This window comes from Eumetopias jubatus, unplaced genomic scaffold, assembly GCF_037043125.1.
Source record: "Eumetopias jubatus isolate StellerSeaLion01/CBP00866 unplaced genomic scaffold, mEumJub1_p1.0 scaffold_15, whole genome shotgun sequence".
Taxonomy (NCBI): domain Eukaryota; kingdom Metazoa; phylum Chordata; class Mammalia; order Carnivora; family Otariidae; genus Eumetopias; species Eumetopias jubatus.
In genome coordinates this window covers 5,014,096-5,036,351 of record NW_028274821.1, presented here as the reverse complement: position 1 = coordinate 5,036,351, position 22,256 = coordinate 5,014,096, and the positions used below count along the sequence as shown (strand labels likewise).

General features: G+C 37.8%; 1 protein-coding gene across 2 annotated transcripts in view; it reads right to left on the bottom strand.

The window, feature by feature from the left end:
• LOC114219815 (contactin-associated protein-like 3) overlaps window positions 1-22,256 on the bottom strand; it is a 185,826-nt gene that overhangs the window by 152,096 nt on the left and 11,474 nt on the right. The window lies entirely within an intron of this gene.

Below are 22,256 nucleotides of genomic sequence, written 5' to 3'. Positions count from 1 at the left end.
ACCATGGAACTGGAAAGAGATTCACACATGTCACGTCATTCTATAGTATTTCCACCATGCAGATCCAAGAGACCGAAATAACCTCAAGAGCATAGGTAATAGTAAGATGCCATGAAATAGAGTAATAAGTGGTGAGTTTGGAGAATTTACCTTTGTTTTTAATATGATTTACTTAATTGTAACTTTATATAACTTAATCTTTAATAATGACTGTGTTTTAACAACTGGCTTACAAAATTCATGAAAAGGTTAACGATTGGCTCTTGCTAGCTAACTAAAGGTTGGTTCCAGCCCACTGCCCCTCAATGGATAATTATTAGAAGAATTTCCTTTAAAATCAGGAAGAAGACTTTAATAGGCACCACTGCTTCTGTTGAAAGCTGCTCTCAAAGTCCTATCAGTACAGAAGAGAACATTTAAAAACTAAAAACACAGAATTGGGGGAAAAAAAAAAAGCAACTGTCCTCACTTCCAGATGATACGACTGTAGAGGTAGAAAATCCAAAAGTAAGTAACTGACTGGCTTAATAGCTCAATATCCCAAAACTGATTTCATTTTAAACTCTAGCTGGGGTTAGATGATAAACAGAATAGCAACTAATAACAAAACACATAAAGTATCTAAGAATGAATCTTACAAAACTGTGAAAAACATTTATGGGGATTATTGTAGAAACTGTATTGAAAGACATTAAAACAAAACTGCATAAAATACAGACTCCAGCGATCACAACCAGAAGACAGTATTTTCCAGAAGACAGTATTTTCCAGAAGACAGTATTTTCCAGAAGACAGTATTTCTTAAGTCTCAGTCGTCCCCAGTTTGATCTAAAGATTCATTAGGAGTCCAGTCAAAAGCCCAAGAGGCTTTTTCATAGAAACTGAATTGGGGAACCATGACTCAGGAGTTCCTAACATGGGGTACAGATATGATTTAAGGAGCCTGTGAAGACAGAGAAAAACTACATCTTTATTTTCATTAAACCTCGAGCTGAAATTCAGCATTTTCTTTAGTCATGAGCGTAGACAAACCACAGCATTTTCAGCAGTGCCCATGCTTTTTTGTTTGTTACCATCATGAGTTATAGATTTTCTTATAGCAATCATTGTCACGGATATCTAGAAATATCATTCATGTTCCTCCTTACTTCAAAATAATCGTATTTATTCTACTCACCACTAGATCTTGTTATTTAATGTGCTAATAACTAAGGAGACTTATTATATTACAATTTCTAATTTATTGATATCAGCGCTTCACTATAATTCACTATATATATATATATACACATATATATATATATATGTTTTACATTTACAACCATTGCTCTGAGAAAGGGACACAGATTTCAACAAAGCACCAAAGGGGCCTGTGGCACAAGAAGGCCTCAGAAGTCCCTGTGATGGTGTGTGCACTGGAAGCACCAAGTGTTGAGTTATTACTGGGGTGTTATTCGTACTTCAGAAAACTCCAGAGGAGGAGGGTTATCTACAGTTCACAGTCAACTGAGCTAACTTGAGTATTAGCCTAGAACTCTCTTAGGGTAGCAGCATGTTGAGCAGACCAGACCTGCATTGTTCTCCCTGTATGCAGAGGGGTCCTGGAGACCTCACCACCACCTTGAAGTCACATAGCAGACTGAGGGCAAGAGAGGATTATTCCCATTAACTATGTGTCTCAGGAAGCCTTCTCTCTTCCCAGCCCTGGCCCCACACAGTTTCCTTTAGGGATGTATCCTGATGCCACCCCTCTTTGTCCCCTCTGCTCACACTATTGTCGTCTCACCATTTATGGTCTCTCCTGAAGTTGGAAACTGAATGGGAAGCTAGCATAGATTTTGGAACCGGACTTGGGTGGGGTTGGCATTTACCAGGTTTGCCTACTCTTGGGAGTGTCACTCACCCTTCTCTAAGCCTTGGTTCTCTCCTCAGTTCAATAGGAAATCACACAACAGGATAATGAAGAGACACACAACTGGACAGTGAAGAGACACACAACTGGACAATGGGAAATCACACAACAGGATAATGAAGAGACACACAACCGGACAATGGGAAATCACACAACAGGATAATGAAGAGACACACAACCGGACAATAGGGGGTCACACAACTGGACCGTGAAGAGACACAACTGTACAATGGGGAATCACACAACTGGACAATGATGATATCCCATAATTATACAATGGGGAGTCAACCCCCACAACTGTACAGTGGGGAGTTACACAACTATACAATGGAAGTCACACAGCAATATGGCAGGGAGTACAATGGGGACTCACACACTGAGAGGATTGCTGAGGATTAAAAGTATTTGCTCTTATTATTCTCACTATGGTAAGACACCCTTTTTAAGTTCCTTCAAATGATGCTCGAACAGGGCGCCTGGGTGGGTGGCTAAGTCGTTGAGCAACTGCCTTCGGCTCAGGTCATGATCCCGGGGTGCTGGGGTTGAGTCCCACATCGGGCTCCCTGCTCGGCGGGAAGCCTGCTGCTCCCTCTCCCACTGCCCCTGCTCGTGTTTCTGCTCTCGCTGTCTCTGTCTGTGTCAAATAAATAAATAAAATCTTTAAAAAAAAAAAAAGATGCTATAAGGACATTTTCCCCATATAGAGATGTAAAAGGCAGTGTTCAAAGTTTCAAACCATATTGTCATTTTTTATTTTTTCTTCAAAGAAGGCATATGAAGCTTAGTCTTAAAAAAAAAAAGTAATAGCTTTTGTGCTGTAATCTTTCTTCGGAAGAACAATTCATAAAGTTTATTTTAAAATGACAATATTCTTTATAACCCTAACTTAGAGTCTTCAAAAACAGTGTTCCAATTTACTCCAACATAGTACAAGTTGAGAATATGTGTGGTCAAAAACAAAGTGGTCACATCCTCACAGGGAACCTAGAGAGGAGCTACTCTGGATTTGGACAGTGTTTTTCATGTATTCAGTGTGTTTCTAATGAAATTTAATCTATGTGAGGTGAAGGCTCAGGAGCCATCCCAAACCTCCATTAACTTTGTTTTCAACTTGAAATATCTATATTTTCTATTAAGATTCCTGAAGCAAAAATTGTCAAGACCCAACTTAATTTTCTTTTTCCTGGCATCGTTATAAAACATTTGAATCCCTCTAAATGAGCATCATTCTTATGAATAATCTGATAAATACTATTTCTATCCAAAAAAATAGATGATTCCTGAAATGTTTCAAAGCTACAAGAATTATTCACAAATTATAGTTTTTAACAAGTGAGATGGCAAAACAATTTTAAAGAACCACTATTTATCACTTAGAGGGAAAAGCAAGTTGAGTACAAATAATAAGCTAATGAGAATTAACATATGAAAATAGAGAATATTACAGTTAAGTAAGCTAAAACAATTTTATTTCCCTTTAAAATAACCACTCATATTAATGAGAGTGATTCTATGGAATAATCTTAATTTTGAAATGCACTCATCCTTCAGTGGGGGTTCAAATGTACTCAAAGTGAGGTTCTCGGAGAAGCTTAAGAATGGTAAAGGAAAAGTGATGGTCCATTGTCATGTGTTTTAGAGAGAAAACAAACACACCACAATTGTTCATGATTTATGTATGACTCAGATCAGAGTACTAGGGACATCCTTGTGTGCGTTCTGATATAATAAATTCATATTTATGAAATACTCAAAACTTTTCTCACTAGTTGCACCTGTTACAATGGCATTTTAATCAAAAGCCTATTGTATGTCTTACCTACAGAACAGCCTTAGACTGAGATCATAAAACAGTATTTCAGCTTCTGTTTTTGAAAATTATATATTTTTCCAGGTAAAATCTTAGAAATTTGGAACTTCCCACAACTGGGGAAAATATAACTGGCTTAGTCCTCCCAATCTAAGTGAGCTGGTCTGAGGGTTTTCCAGGCTCTTGATCTCCTTCTAAACTACTTAAATCTACCCCTCCCCACAAACAGAAAACAACTCCAGACATACTCCCTTAGTTAACCACAGCCCGTTGGTAATACATTTGCTCGGGCTTCTTTGGCACTTCAAATTCAGTTTATACTCGATTGGTATCTTTTCAGGATGCATTATCTTCTGGATGAGATTAAAAATTCCTCAACACAGAAAATTCATGTTTGTTTGTTGCTTGTTCTTCATCCTTCAACATATCATAATGGACTTCAGTCCCTGGAATGGAACAGAGAGTATGACACAAACTCCCCTCGACTTCTGGCCCTACTTGCTCTCCCACGTGGGCTGCTCGAATCAAGGCCCAGACCCATACAGTGGTGCCCCTTGGCCACTGGACCAGCAAGAACATCTGAACTCAGAAGAACCTGAAGATACCTGGGAATTTTTCTCTCTCAGGAGGAACGAGGCCCAGAGCTCGCTTGCTGCTCCAATATCCACCATTCCTGGTGGCCCATCAAGGCCTCTGAGAACTTTGTGAACATCTGGGGCCCCCTCCCCACCCTTCCCGAGGTGTGTGCTTACGGAATCCCAATCCATACAGATTCCCGATCCATGTATTCCGCACTTCGGACCACAGTGCTGAACTTGGCCAAGTCTTTGGGGGCACTGGCCAGTTTCCAACCCTCCGGTACACACAGAGTGGAGAGGAGGTAATGCCCCCTAGAATCTACAGGACATTTCAAGTTTGTAAGCATGGCATGCAGGATGCTCTAGTGACCCTTGCATAATTCTCCAACTCCATCTCACCCACCCCCACCCTCGCTTGCCCCTGAAAATGTGTGCTGCTCTGTGTTCAGATCTGCAATTATCCCACATGGGTCTATACTTGGCACCAATTGGGCATCCCATGAGTCTCAACAACTGCGAGTCTGAGTTGCTTAGTTTCATGATCCTCAAAGCCCAGCCTGTTAGGAATTCAGGTGGAGGAAAGCAGAGGTGATTTCAGATTTCTTGTCTGTTCCAATAAGTTATGATGCCATTAATAGAATATAGTTAAATCTCTGTGAGAACAAAGTCAGAAAGGGCAAATTACTCCAAGTTCCTGGCTAATTTATTTATTTCACCCGTGCAGAGAGTGCAAGCTTACCCGTTAGCACAGTCCAAAGTTAAGCACTCTTGTTTTTACTTCTAGGCTTCCTTTCCTATCATAACCTATGTCATGAATTATTTCAAAGGTTTGGTTTAGTAATACTGTTCACTGTATTAAATCAGAGCTATTTAATGAATAGATCTAGATCCAGATATTGCCTATAAAATTATTCCTCACTTTTTATTGTAAGTCAAATGGTAACACTACAAAAACAATTTGCCATTAATTTTAGTGCTGTGATATAGCAAACTAATACTCATTAATTGCAACTATTATTAAGTATAAATTTGAAATAATTATTGTTCTTATAATTAAATTATACCTCATATTCCCTCCAGCTGAGTGAATTCATACTGGTAGTGTTTCCTTTTTTAGATCAAAGCTTTGTAAAATGTCTTACATATTTTTGAGAAATTTTTCAATTACAAAATAGTATATCCTAAATGCTGAATCCAAATGGTAGAGAAGATGTAACTGGGCAAATATTTGTTAATAAAAAGAGCTTCCTGCCTAATGATCTGGCTTTGAAGTTCCAGAAAATCTGCAACTCAAAAGCACAAAATCACTTTTGAAAAAGTCTTCTTGTTAGAGCACAAATCAATAAAATTGAAAATAGGAAATCAATGGACAAAATCAAAAGCTGGCTCTTTGAAAAGGTCAGTAAAAGATTCTAGCCAGGCTAGCTTAAAAAAAAAGAGAGGTCACAAATTACTAATATAAGAAATGAAAGAAAGAACATCACTACAGATCCTCCGGACATTAAGATGGATAATAAAGAAATAATATGGACAACTCTATACCCACATATTTGATAATCTAGATTACATGAACTAATCCCTAAATGATACAATCTGCCAAATTCACACAAGAAAGAAGACAATCTGTATAGGCCTATATCTATTAAAGAATTTGAATCTATAATTAATAACTTTCCAAAACAGAAAGCACCATGTCCAGATGGCTTCAGTGGTCAGTTCTACCAAATATTTAAGGAAGAAACTTTACCAATTCTCTACAAATTCTTTCAGAAGCTAGAAGCCGAAGGAATACTTTCTAATTCATTTTATGACAACTGAATTACCCTAATACCAAAACCAGTCATAGATATTACAAGAAACCTAGAGACCAATATCTCTCATACACATAGAAGCAAAATCCTCAACAAAATATTAGCAAATTGAATCCAACAATGTATAAAGAGAATTACACACCATGAACAGGTGTAATTTAACCCAGGTATGCAAGGCTGATTCAACATTCAAAAAGCATTAATGTAATCCACCACATCAATAAGCTATAGAAGAAAAATCACACAATCATATAAATAGATGCAGAAAAAAAGTATTTGACAGAATCCAACACCTATTTATCATAAAAACTCTTAAACTAGGAATAGAGGGGAACTTCCTCATCTTGAAAAGGAACATCTACTGAAAACCTAAAGTTAAATCATACTTAATGGTAAGAACTTGAACCTTTCCCACTAAGATCAGGAACAAGACAAGAATGTTCCCTCTCCCCATTCCTTTTCCACATCCTACTGGAAGTCTTAATTAATGCAATTAGACAAGAAGATGAAATAAAAGGGATATAGACTGGGAAGGAAGAAATCTTTGTTCACAAATGACATGATCACGTATGTAGAAAATCCAAAAGAATTGACAAACAAAAACAAAAACCTGGACCTAATAAGCGATTATAGCAAGCCCACAGGATATAAGGTTAACATACAAAAGTCAATTGCTTTCTTGTATACCAGTAATGAACAGGTTGAACTTGAAATTAAAAACACAACACGATTTACATAAGCATCCACAAATATGAAATACTTGGGCATTCATCTAACAAAATATGTACCCAATCTATACAAGGAGAGCTACAAAATGCTGATGCATAAAATCAAAGAACTAAATAAATGGAGAGATAATCCACATTCAAGGATAGGAAGATTCAACACTGTCGAGATGTCAGTGCTTCCAATTTGGTCTATAATTCAAGGCAATATCAATCAACATCCCTGCAAGTTATTTTATGGATATCAACAAACCAATTCTAAAGTTTATGTGGCAAGGAAAAACTACCCAGAATAGCCAACAGAATATTAAAGTTGGAGGTTTGACACCACCTAGCTTCCAGACTTAACTACAAAGCTATGGCAGTCAAGACAATGTAGTATTGGCAAAAGAACTGACAAATAGATCAATGGAACAGAACAAAACCCAGAAGTGGGCCCACACAATAGAGTAGACTAATCTTTGACAAAGGAGGAAAGACAGTCTGTTCACAAATGGTCCGGGAACAATGGGACGCCCACATGCAAAGTCATGAGTCTAGACACAGACCTTTCACCTTTCACAAACATTAGCTCAAATCGATCACAGACCTAACTGTAAAATACAAAATGATAAAACTCCCAAAAGACAGCACAGGAGAAAATCCAGATGACCTGTGTTTGGCAAGGACTTCTTAGATACAACACCAAAAGCATGGTCTAGGAAAGAATTGACCAGCTGGTCTTCATGAAAGTTCAAATTTTCTCCTCTGCAAAAGTCACTGTCAAGAAAATGAAAAGACAAGTCACAGGCTGGGAGAAAATATTTGCAAAAGATACATCTGACAAAGAACTGTTCACCAAAATATAAAAAGAACTCTTAAACTCAACAATTAAAAAAAAAAACTCCATTTAAAAATTGGTCCAAATACTTCCAGGCACCTCAACAAAGAAGATATGCAGATATCAGATAAGCATATGACAAGAGGCTCAACATCATATGTCATCAGGGAAATGGAAATGAAAACAATGATATACCACCACATACCTATTAGCATGGCCAACACCTGGAACAGTACCAACATGAAATGCTGGCAAAGATGGAGGGCAAAAGGAACTCTCATTCATTGCTGGTGGGAATGCAAAATGGTATGGTCTTTTTGGAAGATAATTTGGCAGGTTCTTAGAAAACTAAATATACTCCTACCATGCATTCCAACAATACCAACTCCTTGGTATTTACCCAAAGGAGTTGAAAACTTATGTCCACACAGAAACATGCACGCACTGTTTATAGCAGCTTTAGTTGTTAATTGCGAAAACCTGAAATCAAACAAAGTGTCCTTTAGTAGGTGAATGGATAAAGAAACTGTGGCACTAAAAAGAAATGAGCTATCAAGCCATGAAAAAACATGAAGGAACCTTAAATGCATATTACTAAGTGAAAGAAGCCAATTTGAAGAGGCTACATACTGTTTGATTCCAACTATATGACATTTTGGAAAAAGCAAAATTATAGAGACAGTAAAAAGATCAGTTGCTGTCAGTGTTTAAGAGGTAGACAGAAATGAATAGGCGGAGCGCAGGGGATTTGGGGGCAGTGAAGCTACTCTGTAGGATCCTGTCATGGTGGATACATGTCTTTATACATTTGGCAAATCCCATAGAATATACAACACCGAGAGTGACCCCTAACATAAATCATGAACTCTGAGTGATAATGATGTGTCAATGTAGGTTCATCAGTTTGAACAAATGAAGCACTCTGGGAGTGATTCCTGTTAATAGGGGAAGCTGTGGATTGGTGGGGAATGGGGGGATATGGGAAATCCCTATACTTTGCTTAATTTCACTGAGAACCTAAAACTGCTCTAAAAATAATGCCTATTAAAAAACAAAGTCTTTCTTTTTATCAAGAACTGAGAATTTACCTAAGAATAAAGGCTGTGATTCAAATAACTTCCCTACGACATAAACACTTAATCTTTACATTGATTTTACTCCAGCTATATGTCAAGAAGCCTCTTTGTGAAATTTAGCTCTAGCACTTGGCCAAAAACCTCAAGTCTGTTCCTTCCTGGTTTTAAAATCATGCAAAGCTGAGTGACTTCCAAACCTCAGAGGAATCACAGCCTTGGGGGAGAACTGTTCCAGTTTTCTCACGGGTTGCCCTCCTTCCGCACCCTAAGGAGCAAGGATTCGCACCTGTTTGAAAGGCAAAATTTTAAAAATCCCAATTATTATCCACTAAGGTCCCCCCAAAACTTATATTCAGCAAAAGGCATGGATACCCAATGGTGACTGTGATTCCAGAATTACAACTGGTGCCATTTTAATGAATCATCCTGCTTCTCGTATAGGATCAGCGGGTTTTGTAAAGAACCAATATTTATCTTTATTTCCTCAGCTTCTAGCGCCGTGTCTGGCACACGGTAGGCATCTGATAAATGTATGCTGAATTAAATTGCCACAAGTTGGAGAACAACTTTCTTAAATCTCCATATCTAAGTTATATTTCATCTTGACACATATTGAGCTTACACCAACGAAACAGCCAAATTCATCCTGATAGGAAAAGCATGCCGTCTTCATTTCTGGGCCGGGGGTGGGGCAGGTGTGTGACAGCGAGACACATGCGAACACGGGTAGAGAAGGGGGGTCCACACCACCACGAGGGGATAGTTTCAGGAGACATTCTTGCTCCTGCCTTCACATATCAGTAAAAGTCAACAACCCACCACACTCGGATATTTTTCAGAAAGAATTCACAAACGGAAAGAATACAACACCTCTGCATGAGAAGAAAGTAACATCTCTAGATGTGTCAAGATTGTACAATTCTGTGCCATACAAATTCAGGGGGAAACAGGCATAGCAAGAGTTTCTTGGACACTGATGCTCAAGAGACCTTTCTTCACCCATGAAATTATGTGGCTTCCCCATAGGACTCGGAAGGACACAGAGGTGCTCTGGCTGAAGGGTGGCACGGGGTCCTGATGCTGCACCTGCTGAGGACTTGCCCAGGCCCCAGGCAGGACCTGCCAATCCCTAACATCAGTGAGCATCTGTCAGCAAACTTGAACACCAGTAAAAAGCACTTGGGGCATTTTAAATATTGGCATTCTCCCGCCACCGCCATTCCAATTTAGTGAGTGTGTTTTACCTTGAGCCCCACCAAACCAGAGTATTTCAGATACAACTGACAATACCTCAAGACAGACACATTCTGCTCTTCAGAGGAGAAAGTGCACACTGTCTGTGCAGTGCGTGCAAACCCCGACTGTGGGCAGAGCAGCTCAACGTGGCCACCTGTTTTCATGTGAGCGGCCGCGGCACCCACCCATGTTCTGTGGGTAGCATTTAAACCAGTATTGGCGAGTTGGCGGGTAAAAGACACGACTGCAAAAAGCTGAAACTCCTATCATGCTCCTACCCAGAAGGACGCACTTGAGAAAGCCAGCTGTTGACTCATATTAGTATTGATGTTGCCCTACACGTTTTGTTTAAAAAAAAAAAAAAGATTTTAACTATCCATAGCTCATTAACTGGAGAACTGCCTTGCTGGCACATAAATCTGAAATATCCATTTCAAGGGGCAAAGTCTAATAGCCCACAAACTATACTCACATTGTTAAAATGGTCACAGAGCAACCAAGTGTGCCTGTTCTTAATTTTTCTGTTCATACAGTGTTTGCACAAATTACCAAAATACTGTAATTCTCATAAAATCACATAGCTTCATTCTGTAAATGTTGCTCCTCCATAGGCTGCTTCATGGAGCAATAGCTAATAAATATTTCTTGAGTGAATAAATAATTTATTTTGAAACTTGGCACAAATTTTTTTAAGTTTCTCAATTTTCTCCACCCAAAATTTGGAAACAAAGTTCCTTCATTCCCTCTCTACTGTATAATGGTAAAGCAATTGAAAAGTACAGCACAAAGTTTCTAAAAACTTACGATGAAACATGAAAGGGTTTAGATGTTCATTTATATTGTAAGGAATGTTTCTCCTGAAAGTCGATGTGACTTTAAAGGACTTAAAAATTTTAACCAAAAAAGCTAACAACGTCCTATCATGTTTGATCCATAAATATTATAACCAACGGTTGAATTTTTAGGACAAAACTTAGGTGACATGAGAACTTTTTATACTATCTTGGAAAGAGTATTTGGTATTTGGGCATTTTCATTGGAAAGAATTTAAAACAATAAAAACAAAATAACTAACATATCCCGAAGCTAAAGACTCACTGCTTTATAAGAATGAGAAACAGAATACACACCATTGCAAAGAAATATGTATTTTGTGCTTTAAATAATCAACCGGGAGGTTCAAAAAGCTTTTGTGACTGCAGATGAAAGTCTGGTCACAAGCTTTGTTTTGTAATTTGGACACACTTGCCTTTTGTTCTCTCTCCCTCCTCCCGCCTAACCTCTCCTTCTTCCTTGTCTTCCTCCCTCCCTCCCTTCTTTCCTCTGAGAGAGTCAACAAGGGATAGTTGTTCAAAACAGATCTGCAGTTGGTGGCAGCAAGTACAATCAATCCACTTCAAGCACGAGTATTTGTACATGACCCTTCCACAAAATATCGTTCTTCCCCATTTTGTAGGAAGGGGAAAAACACAGGGCAGTAATTTCTTTGTAGAGTTCCAAGAATATATACAAAATACAGGGGGGGAAAAGGAAGGTTTTTATATTATGGAATTTGATATATTATGGAATTTAGATGATTCTTAAAGTTTCAATACAATCCACTCACACTTACAACCCACTGGGTTTTTTTCTGGTACAACCCACTGAGGTGCTAGTATACTACAGCATTGTTGTTTAATGTAATGTTTACCTAGAAATTATTTAAATTTAAATAGTAACAGTTCACTGAAAACTTGGGTCTCTGCCCAAAAAATTTCCATAAAACAATCATTTTGTTTAATGGTTCATGTTTATTCAAAACTAGAGGCCACTGCTGTTACACAAGTGCAAATCCAATCATTTTTAGGAAGCGTGCATGTGCATGTGCGTGTACATGTATATCAAGTAAATGCAAACTTAGATTACCGTTGAATAAAGCAGCACATTTTCAGATATCTCATTAGACACATTTACAAAGATAATATATCTTTTTGATGCAATTTTCACAGGGTGCAACTAAACTTTTCTTTTAAAAGATCACTCAACGAGGGTGGGTTTTTTTACTCCTCTACTAACCTTCCAAGCCATGCTGACATATACCACTCCTGTCAAAAAGAAGGGGAAATGTTGAAATGTTCGGCAGCAAGTAGAGATTTAAAATTCACAGCATGTGTTGAAATACACCATGTATAGCTACTGCCTTTTCTTTTATAAACCTGACTCTATATCTGCACCATGTAGGCATTATATAAGACCACAGAACTTAAAATTAGTTTATAAAAAATACAAATCCCCTAACCTCAGAGAACTCCAGATTTTAACAGAAAAATGCATGATAAAATCCAATAGTTTGTTCTGTTTTAAAATATGAGAAATAGGTCATGATTTCAGACACCCGTAAAAAATGTCTCAGTAATTTATCAGCAATAATTGTTGAAACTTCACAACTTCATAAGTGTACTAGTAAAGTGTTATGAGCACAAATTAAATTGTGTCACCCAAATCCACCCATGGTGCCAACTGTCATACTTGGAATTATCACTGTAACTCTAACAGCAGTCCATAAGAAAAGGAGATTAGATGAAAAACCCCACACACTTAAACGATCCCATCCACCTGTTTTCAAGTATAAACACATTTTCTTTGTTTAATCAAGAATACTCTCTTTGGTTAGATTTATTCCTAGGTATCTTATGGGTTTGGGTGCAATTGTAAATGGGATCGACTCCTTAATTTCTCTCTCTTCTGTCTTGTTGTTGGTGTATAGGAATGCCACTGATTTCTGTGCATTGATTTTATATCCTGCCACTTTACTGAATTCCTGTATGAGTTCTAGCAGTTTTGGGGTGGAGTCTTTTGGGTTTTCCACATAAAGTATCATATCATCTGCAAACAGTGAGAGTTTGACTTCTTCTTTACCAATTTGGATGTTTTTTATTTCTTTTTGTTGTCTCATTGCTGTGGCTAGGACTTCTAATACTATGTTGAATAGCAGGGGTGAGAGTGGACATCCCTGCCGCGTTCCCGACCTTAGGGGGAAAGCTCTCAGTTTTTTGCCATTGAGAATGATATTCACTGTAGGTTTTTCATAGATGGCTTCTATGATATTGAGGTGTGTACCCTCTATCCCTATACTCTGAAGGGCTACCCTCTATACAGCATCCAGAAAGGATGCTGTACGTTGTCAAATGCTTTTTCTGCATCTATTGAGAGGATCATATGATTCTTGTTCTTTCTTTTGTTAATGTATTGTGTTACGTTGCTCGATTTGCAGATGTTGAACCAACCTTGTAGCCCAGGGATAAATCCCACTTGGTCGCGATGAATAATCCTCTTAATGTACTGTTGGTGACATTGGCTAGTATTTTGGTGAGAATTTTTGCATCCATGTTCATCAAGGATATTGGTCCGTACTTCTCCTTTTTGATGGGGTCTTTGTCTGGTTTGGGGATCAAGGTAATGGTGGCCTCATAAAACGACTTTGGAAGTTTTCCTTCCATTTCTATTTTTCGGAACAGTTTCAGAAGAATAGGTATTAATTCTCTTTTAAATGTTTGGTAGAATTCCCCTGGGAAGCCATCTGGCCCTGGGCTTTTGTTTTTGGGGAGATTTTTGATGACTGCTTCAATTTCCTTAGTGGTTATAGGTCTGTTCAGGTTTTCTATTCCTTCCTGGTTCAGTTTTGGTAGTTGATACATCTCTAGGAATGCATCCATTTCTTCCAGGTTATCTAATTTGCTGGCATAGAGTTGTTCATAATATGTTCTTATAATTGTTTGTATTTCTTTGGTGTTGGTTGTGATCTCTCCTCTTTCATTCATGGTTTTGTGGATTTGGGTCATTTCTCTTTTCTTTTTGATAAGTCTGGCCAGGGGTTTATCAATCCTGTTAATTCTTTCAAAGAACCAGCTCCTAGTTTCATTGATCTGTTCTATGGTTCTTTGGGTTTCTATTTCATTGATTTCTGCTCTGATCTTTATTATTTCTCTTCTCCTGCTGGGTTTAGGCTTTATTTGCTGTTCTTTCTCCAGCTCCTTTAGGTGTAGGGTTAGGTTGTGTATTTGAGACCGTTCTTGTTTCCTGAGAAAGGCTTGAGAAGAGCTATATACTTTCCTCTTAGGACAGCCTTTGCTGCATCCCAAAGATTTTGAACAGTTGTGTTTTCATTTTCATTTCTTTCCATGAATTTTTTAAATTCTTCTTTAATTTCCTGGTTGACCCATTCATTCTTTAGTAGGATGCTCTTTAGCCTCCATGTATTTGAGTTCTTTCCGACATTCCTCTTGCGATTAAGTTCTAGTTTCAAAGCATTGTGGTCTGAAAATATGCAGGGAATGATCCCAATCTTTTGGTACCGGTTGAGACCTGATTTGTGACCTAGGATGTGATCTATTCTGGAGAATGTTCCATGGGCACTAGAGAAGAATGTGTATTCCATTGCTTTGGGATGGAATGTTCTGAATATGTCTGTGAAGTCCATTTGGTCCACTGTGTCATTTAAAGTCTTTATTTCCTTGTTGATCTTTTGCTTAAGATGATCTGTCCATTTCAGTCAGGGGGTTGTTAAAGTCCCTGACTATTATTGTATTGTTGTCAATGTCTTTCTTTGCTTTTGTTATTAAACAAAACATAAGATACCTAGGAATAAATTTAACCAAAGAGGCAAAGGATCTGTACTCAGAAAACTATAAAATACTCATGAAAGAAATTGAGGAAGACACAAAGAAATGGAAAAACGTTCCATGCTCATGAATTGGAAGAACAAATATTGTGAAGATGTCAATGCTACCTAGAGCAATCTACACATTCAATGCAATCCCCATCCAAATACCATCCACTTTTTTCTAAGAAATGGAACAAATAATCCTAAAATTTGTATGGAACCAGAAAAGACCCTGAATAGCCAGAGGAATGTTGAAAAAGAAAAGCAAAGCCGGCAGCATCACAATTCCGGACTTCCAGCTCTATTACAAAGCTGTCATCATCAAGACAGTATGGTACTGGCACAAAAACAGACACATAGATCAATGGAACAGAATCGAGAGCCCAGAAATGGACCCTCAACTCTATGGTCAACTCATCTTTGATAAAGCAGGAAAGAATGTCCAATGGAAAAAAGACAGTCTCTTCAACAAATGGTGTTGGGAAAATTGGACAGCCACATGCAGAAGAATGAAACTGGACCATTTCCTTACACCACACACAAAAATAGACTCCAAATGGTTGAAAGACCTAAACGTGAGACAGGAGTCCATCAAAATCCTAAAGGAGAACACAGGCAACAACCTCTTCGACCTCAGCCGCAACAACTTCTTCCTAGAAACATCGCCAAAGGTAAGGGAAGCAAGGGAAAAATGAACTATTGGGATTTCATCAAGATAAAAAGCTTTTGCACAGCGAAAGAAACAGTCCACAAAACCAAAAGACAACCGACAGATTGGGAGAAAATATTTGCAAATGACATATCTGATAAAGGGCTAGTATCCAAAATCTATAAAGAACTTATCAAACTCAACACCCAAAGAACAAATAATCCAATCAAGAAATGGGCAGAAGACATGAACAGACATTTTTCCAAAGAAGACATCCAAACGGCCAACAGACACATGAAAAAGTGCTCAACATCGCTCGGCATCAGGGAAATCCAAATCAAAACCTCAATGAGATACCACCTCACACCCGTCAGAATGGCTAAAATTAACAAGTCAGGAAACGACAGATGTTGGTGGGGATGTGGAGAAAGGGGAACCCTCCTACACTGTTGGTGGGAATGCAAGCTGGTGCAACCACTCTGGAAAACAGGATGGAGGTTCCTCAAACAGTTGAAAATAGAGCTACCATACGATCCAGCAATCGCATTACTGGGTATTTACCCCAAAGTTACAAATGTAGGGATCTGAAGGGGTATGTGCACCCCGATGTTTATAGCAGCAATGTCCACAATAGCTAAACTTTGGAAAGAGCCAATTTGTCCATCGACAGATGAATGGATAAAGAAGAGGTGGTATATATATACAATGGAATATTATGCAGCCATCCAAAGGAATGAAATCTTGCCTTTTGCAACGACGTGGACGGAACTGGAGGGTGTTATCCTGAGTGAAATAAGTCAATCAGAGAAAGACATGTATCATATGACCTCACTGATATGAGGAATTCTTAATCTCAGGAAACAAACTGAGGATTGCTGGAGTGGAGGTGGGCTGCGAGGGATGGAGTGGCTGGGTGATAGACATTGGGGAGGGTATGTGCTATGGTGAGCGCTGTGAATTGTGCAAGACTGTTGAATCACAGACCTGTACCTCTGAAACAAATAATGCAATATATGTTAAGAAAAAAAAAAGAAGAAGATAGCAGGAGGGGAAGAATGAAGGGGGGGAATCGGAGGGGGAGACGAACCACGAGAGACGATGGACTCTGAAAAACAAACTGAGGGTTCTAGAGGGGAGGAGGTGGGTGGATGTGTTAGCCTGGTGATCGGTATCAAAGAGGGCACGTTCTGCATGGAGCACTGGGTGTTATGCACAAACAATGAATCATGGAACACTACATCAAAAACTAATGATGTAATGTATGGTGATTAACATAACAATAAAAAATTTTAAAGAAAAAAAGAATACTCTCAATATCTGATGAGAGACAAATCAATCAACATACAGTCATATTAAAACATGAAACAGAAAACATGATTTTTTCCTAAAGAGGAAAAAAATTTCATGATGAACAGCATGCAAAATATCACATTTAATTTATTTTCTGCTGATTATCTTTCTATTTTTAACACAACGCTTACTCTCAATTTTTGAACAATGCCTCGAGCAAAATTTTTCTTATTTCCCAAAGAATATTAGCAAGAGCTTACTCTCCCTTGTCATTCTCGCCACTCATGACTGTAAATTTCTATCTTTTTTAAGATTTTATTTATTTTATTGACAGAGGGAGAGACATCGAGAGACAGAACACAAGCAGGGGGAGTGGGAGAGGGAGAAGCAGGCTTCCTGCTGAGCAGGGAGCCCGATGCGGGGCTCGATCCCAGGACCCCGGGATCATGACCTGAGCCGAAGGCAGATGCTTAACGACTGAGCCACCCAGGCGCCCCCAAAATTTGTAGTTATTTCTGCTTTTCCTTTTGCTTCTGATCTTACTGCTCCAATAAAGGCAAACAAGCTCATTTCATTATAGCAAATTAGCTTATATCATCATCTTTGGTGACCAAAACTGGGACCATGTTTCCCTGGTTTTCCCATTTCCACAATTTTCATTTGACAATTGTGCTCCATTTAACTCAGCACAACATGAGCTCCTGTAATGGAAATACATTATTCCTTTTCAGTTTTGAGAAATTTTCTTTTATTTTTATGTTGATAATTCTTTGAAATTTATTAAAACTGGTTTTTTGGTCAAGTAAAAATGTAAATATTCTATATATAGTTGAAAGCCTGAATAATATTGTCCAATATAATCTATACCCATAAAAATAAAACCTGGAAATAATTTATTCATATCTCCATATCCTTATCACTTCATTATATTTTATTTTATGTACTTATTTGTCTATTTTATCCAAAACTTTTTTTTTCTTCCCTTCTCTTCTTGCTTTCTTTTGAATAGACTGAAATCTGTCCCCCACCTAGTCCATTTTTTTATTCTATTCGTTTGGAATGTATATTTCCTATTACTATTCTTCTTGTAGGCCTCCTTAAAATTTTACACTGCATTTTGGTTGACAGTTTAACAAAGCCTACAGTTAAACAGATTTATTTCTCTCCACAGAATAATGCAAAGATTGTAAAATGCTTTACGTCTGATCATCCCTTTCCATGTTTATTTTCCATTGCTCACATAGATTTATCTTGTCTTCCTTCTTTTCATTCCACCAACTGCACACTGATGTTGTACATATAACTTTGCTGTTGCTTAAATGTGTGATCAGATTTGCACACTAGCTACCAGATTCTTATCTCTCATACTGCCATCTGTAATCATTTCCTTTCTTGCTAAACTTATCCATCCACATTTTTTAGTGAAGGTTTGTTGGGCTTTAATACTCTTGGATTTTATTTTTTCTATGAATAACTTTATCTCACCTTCATTCTTGAACCATAAAGCAACAAGTCTACAATTCTTTTTTTAATTTTATTTTATTATGTTATGTTAAGTTATTCCATCTCACAAACTCAAGAGTTCATGACTGCTTTTATTGTTTGTTTGTTATTCCTATCTCAGGCCACTCTCATCAGCTTCTCTTGATTCTGGTGTTCAACAGTTCCAACATAATGTGCTGCTGTGGGTGGGAATTTCTTTTTCTTTGTATTACTAGGGATTTGAGGGGCTTCCTGAATCTAAAGACTGGTGACTTTTCCATTCTGGGTAATTTCTATAGATTACCTCTTAAGTATTTCTTCTTTCCACACCTCCTCCTCCCAGAACTCCTATCAGACACAGAGATCTTGCTGCAATCTACTCCCTGCCCTTTGGCCTGGTTTTCACATTTCCCACCTCTCTGTCTCCCTATGGAACATGCTGGTTATTCATTCCACCACTGTCTTCTAATTTGCTAAGTCTCTCTCCACCTGTGTCTAATCTGCCACTAAATGTGGCAGACTAGATGTCAGCAGCCACTGAATTCTTTACCTCAGTGATAAAGAATTTCATTTCAACACTGTTCTTTTTCAATTCTTCTTGACCATTTTGATCATCTGTTATTCTTTCCATTCTCCCCATCTTTTATTTCCTTATACATATACAACAAATTGTACATTCTAAATTGATCTCAATATCTACATTTATTTTTATCTGATTGTGCAGTTTCTTATTTCTTCTGATTCTCCCTCATGGCACTTTGTTTCTTCTATGTGCTTTATATTTATATTTTTATTTTTATTGTGAGCATGTGTTTCCGGGACATGGACCCATGGGCCTAGATGATTGCAGAAGCAAAACACATTCAACAGGAAGACAAGACATGAGGAGACAGAACCGGAGGCAGAGGGAGGGGATGAAAGTCCTGGTGAGAATGCTGGTGCAGTGAGGTGGCTGTAGTTCAAGGTCAGTTAACAGAGAGGATGAAAGCGGTGAATGAAGAGAAGGGACCTTTCAAGGAGAGAGAGAGAGAGAGAGAGAGAGTGTGTGTGTGTGTGTGTGTGTGTGTGTGTGTGAGAGAGAGAGAAAGAGTGTGTGTGTGAGAGTGTGTGAGTGTGAGAGAGTGTGTGTGTGAGAGAGTGTGTGAGAATGTGTGTGAGAGAGTATGTGTGTGAGAAAGTGTGTGAGTGTGAGAGAGTGTGTGTGTGAGAGTGTGAGAGTGTGAGAGAGTGTGTGTGTGTGTGTGTGAGAGAGTATGTGTGAGAGAGAATGTGTGTGAGAGTGTGTGTCTGTGAGAGAGTGTGTGTGTGTGAGAGTGTGTGTGTGTCTGTGAGAGAGAGAGAGTATGTGTGTGAGAGAGTGTGTGTGTGAGAGAGAGTGTGTGTGTGTGTCTGTGAGAGAGAGAGTGTGTGTGTGAGAGAGAGATATGAGAAAATACATGAAAGTTTTACCAAGGAAAGTAAGATCATCTTTAGAAATATGACTCTGGCAGTAGGATAAACTGGATTAGGAACATGTAAGCTGGTGACAAGGAAACCACGGAGACAATTACAGAACATACATTCCAGAAATATGGAGGGTTTGAACAAGTCAGTGCTGGAATAATTGAAAAGGCACCAGGGACAAATTGAAGAGAGAGCGGTAAACCTAATCTTTCAGAATCAAGCAGTAATGCTCCCTCTCTAAGGATCCACACAGATGTCTTCATATCCATTTTAATTGAGCCTGCATCCCAATGTCTATGCAAATATGTTTGGCTTGGAGACTAACACTCATTTAACAATCATAAAGGCTGAACAACCTATGTTGATGGCCAGATACTAGGTATCCTAGAAGACTTCAGAAAAAAATAGCCAGATAAAAGTAGGGTCAGTTTCAGGGGCATGTTATCTTGATCTGGGGAATCCTTCTTGACCAATGGAAAAACATATAAAATTGAAAGACGTTAAAGATTAACAAGTTAATCCAAAGGGCAAAATCTAAGGAACTTTATTATTTACAGAGGTATGATATTACAGAAAGCCAAAACTTAACCAATGTACTGTACAAGCTTCTGATTCTGTACCATAGTCTTGTTTTTAATATTCTTATTAGGTAATATTATCTTAATCTTCCATCATAGTGATAATATTTTGGATAAAGGAAATACCCAGGACAAATGTTTTTCCTTAAAATATTGCTTATGTCATTATTCTACCCAGGATCATGGACTAAAGTCACATTTCTGATTTTATACTTGAGGTCTACAGGAGCAATAATAGTGGCTAAATTTTACTCAGGATTTGTTATGTTCCAGGCAATATTTACATACATTAATTAATGCAATCTTTCCAGCAGCTCTATGAGGTAGGTGACTACTATTACTTATATTTTTTAGAGATGCATAAACTGAGATACAGAGAGAATAAGTAAATTACCCAAGGTCACACAATGGACATTAACTTATAGAAGCAGAATTCCCATCCAAGCATTCCTATCAAAATTACCCCACCCCTAATTATATGATCACCTCAACAGATGCAGAAAAAGCACTTGACAAAATTCAACATCTATTCATGATAAAAATTCTCAACAAAGTGGGTTTAGAGAGAACATACCTCAACATAATAAGGGCATACTTGAAAAACCCCCAGTTAACATCATACTCAATTGTGAAAAACTGAGTTTTTCTACTAAGATCAGAAATAAAACAGAGATGTCCACTCTCACCACTTTTATTCAACATAGTACTGGAAGTGCTAGCCATAGCAGTCAGACAAGGAAAAAAAATAAAAGGCATCCAAATTGGCAAAGGAAAAGTAAAACTGCCACTATCTGTAGATGGCATGATACAATAGATAGAAAGCCCTAAAGACTCTATTAAAAAAAACATTAGAACTAATAAATTAATTCAGTAAAGTTCCAGGATACAAAATTCATATACAAAAATCTGTTACATTTCTATACACAAATAACAAAGTAGAAGAGAAATTAAGAAAATAATTCCATTTTCAATTGTACCAAAAAGAATAAAATACCAAGAAATAAACTTAACGAAGGAGGTGAAAGATCTGTACTCTGAAAACTATAAAACACTAATGAATGAAATTGAAGATAGACACAAAAAATAGAAAGATATCCCATGCTCACTGATTGGAAAAATTAATATTGTTAAAATGTCATATACTCAAAAAAGTCTACCAATTCAGTGCAATTCCAATCAAAATGCCAATAGCATTTTTCACAGAACTAGAACTCTAAATAACCAAAGCAATCTTGAAAGAGAAGAAAAAAGCTGGAGGTATAACAGTCCCTTTCAAAATATACTACAAAGCTGTAGTAATCAAAACAGCATTGTACTGGCACAAAGACAGACATGTAAGTCAACAGAACAGAGAGCCCAGAAATAAATCTATGATTATGGTCAGTTAATCTACCACAAAGGAGGCAAGAATATACAAGGGGGAAAAGAGTCTCTTCAATATTTGATGTTGAGAAATCTGGACAACTACATGCAAAAGAATGAAACTGGACCACTTTTTCACACCATACACAAAAATAAACTCAAAATTAATTAAAGACCTAAATGTGAGACTTGAAACCATAAAACTCCTAGAAGAGAACATAGGCAGTAATCTTGGATATCGAACTTAGCAACATTTTTCTAGGTATGTCTCCTGAGTCAAGGGAAATAAAAGCAAAAATAAAACAGTTGAGACTACACCAAAATAAAAAGCCTTTGCACAATGAAGGAAACCATCAACAAAATGAAAAGGCAACTTATTGAATGAAAGAGAATATGTGCAAATACCTGATAAGGGCTTAATATCCAAAATATATAAAGAACTTATACAACTCAACACTAAATAAATAAATAATCTGATTAAAATGTGCAGAAGACCTGAATAGACATTTCTCCAAAGAAGACATACAGATGGCCAACAGACACATGAAATGATGCTCAACATCACTAACCATCGGGGAAATGCAAATCAAAACCCCAGTGAAATATCACCTCACACCTATCAGAATGGGTGAACTCAAAAAGAGAAGAAATAACAAGTTTTGGTGAGGATATGGAGAAAAAGAACCCTCATGCACTGCTTGTGGGAATGTAAAATTGGTGCATCTGCTATGAAAACAGTACAGGGGTTCCTCAAAAAAATTAAAAATAGGGGTGCCTGGGTGGCTCAGTTGGTTAAGCGTCTGACTCAGTTTCAGCTCAGGTTGTGATCTCATGGGTCTTGA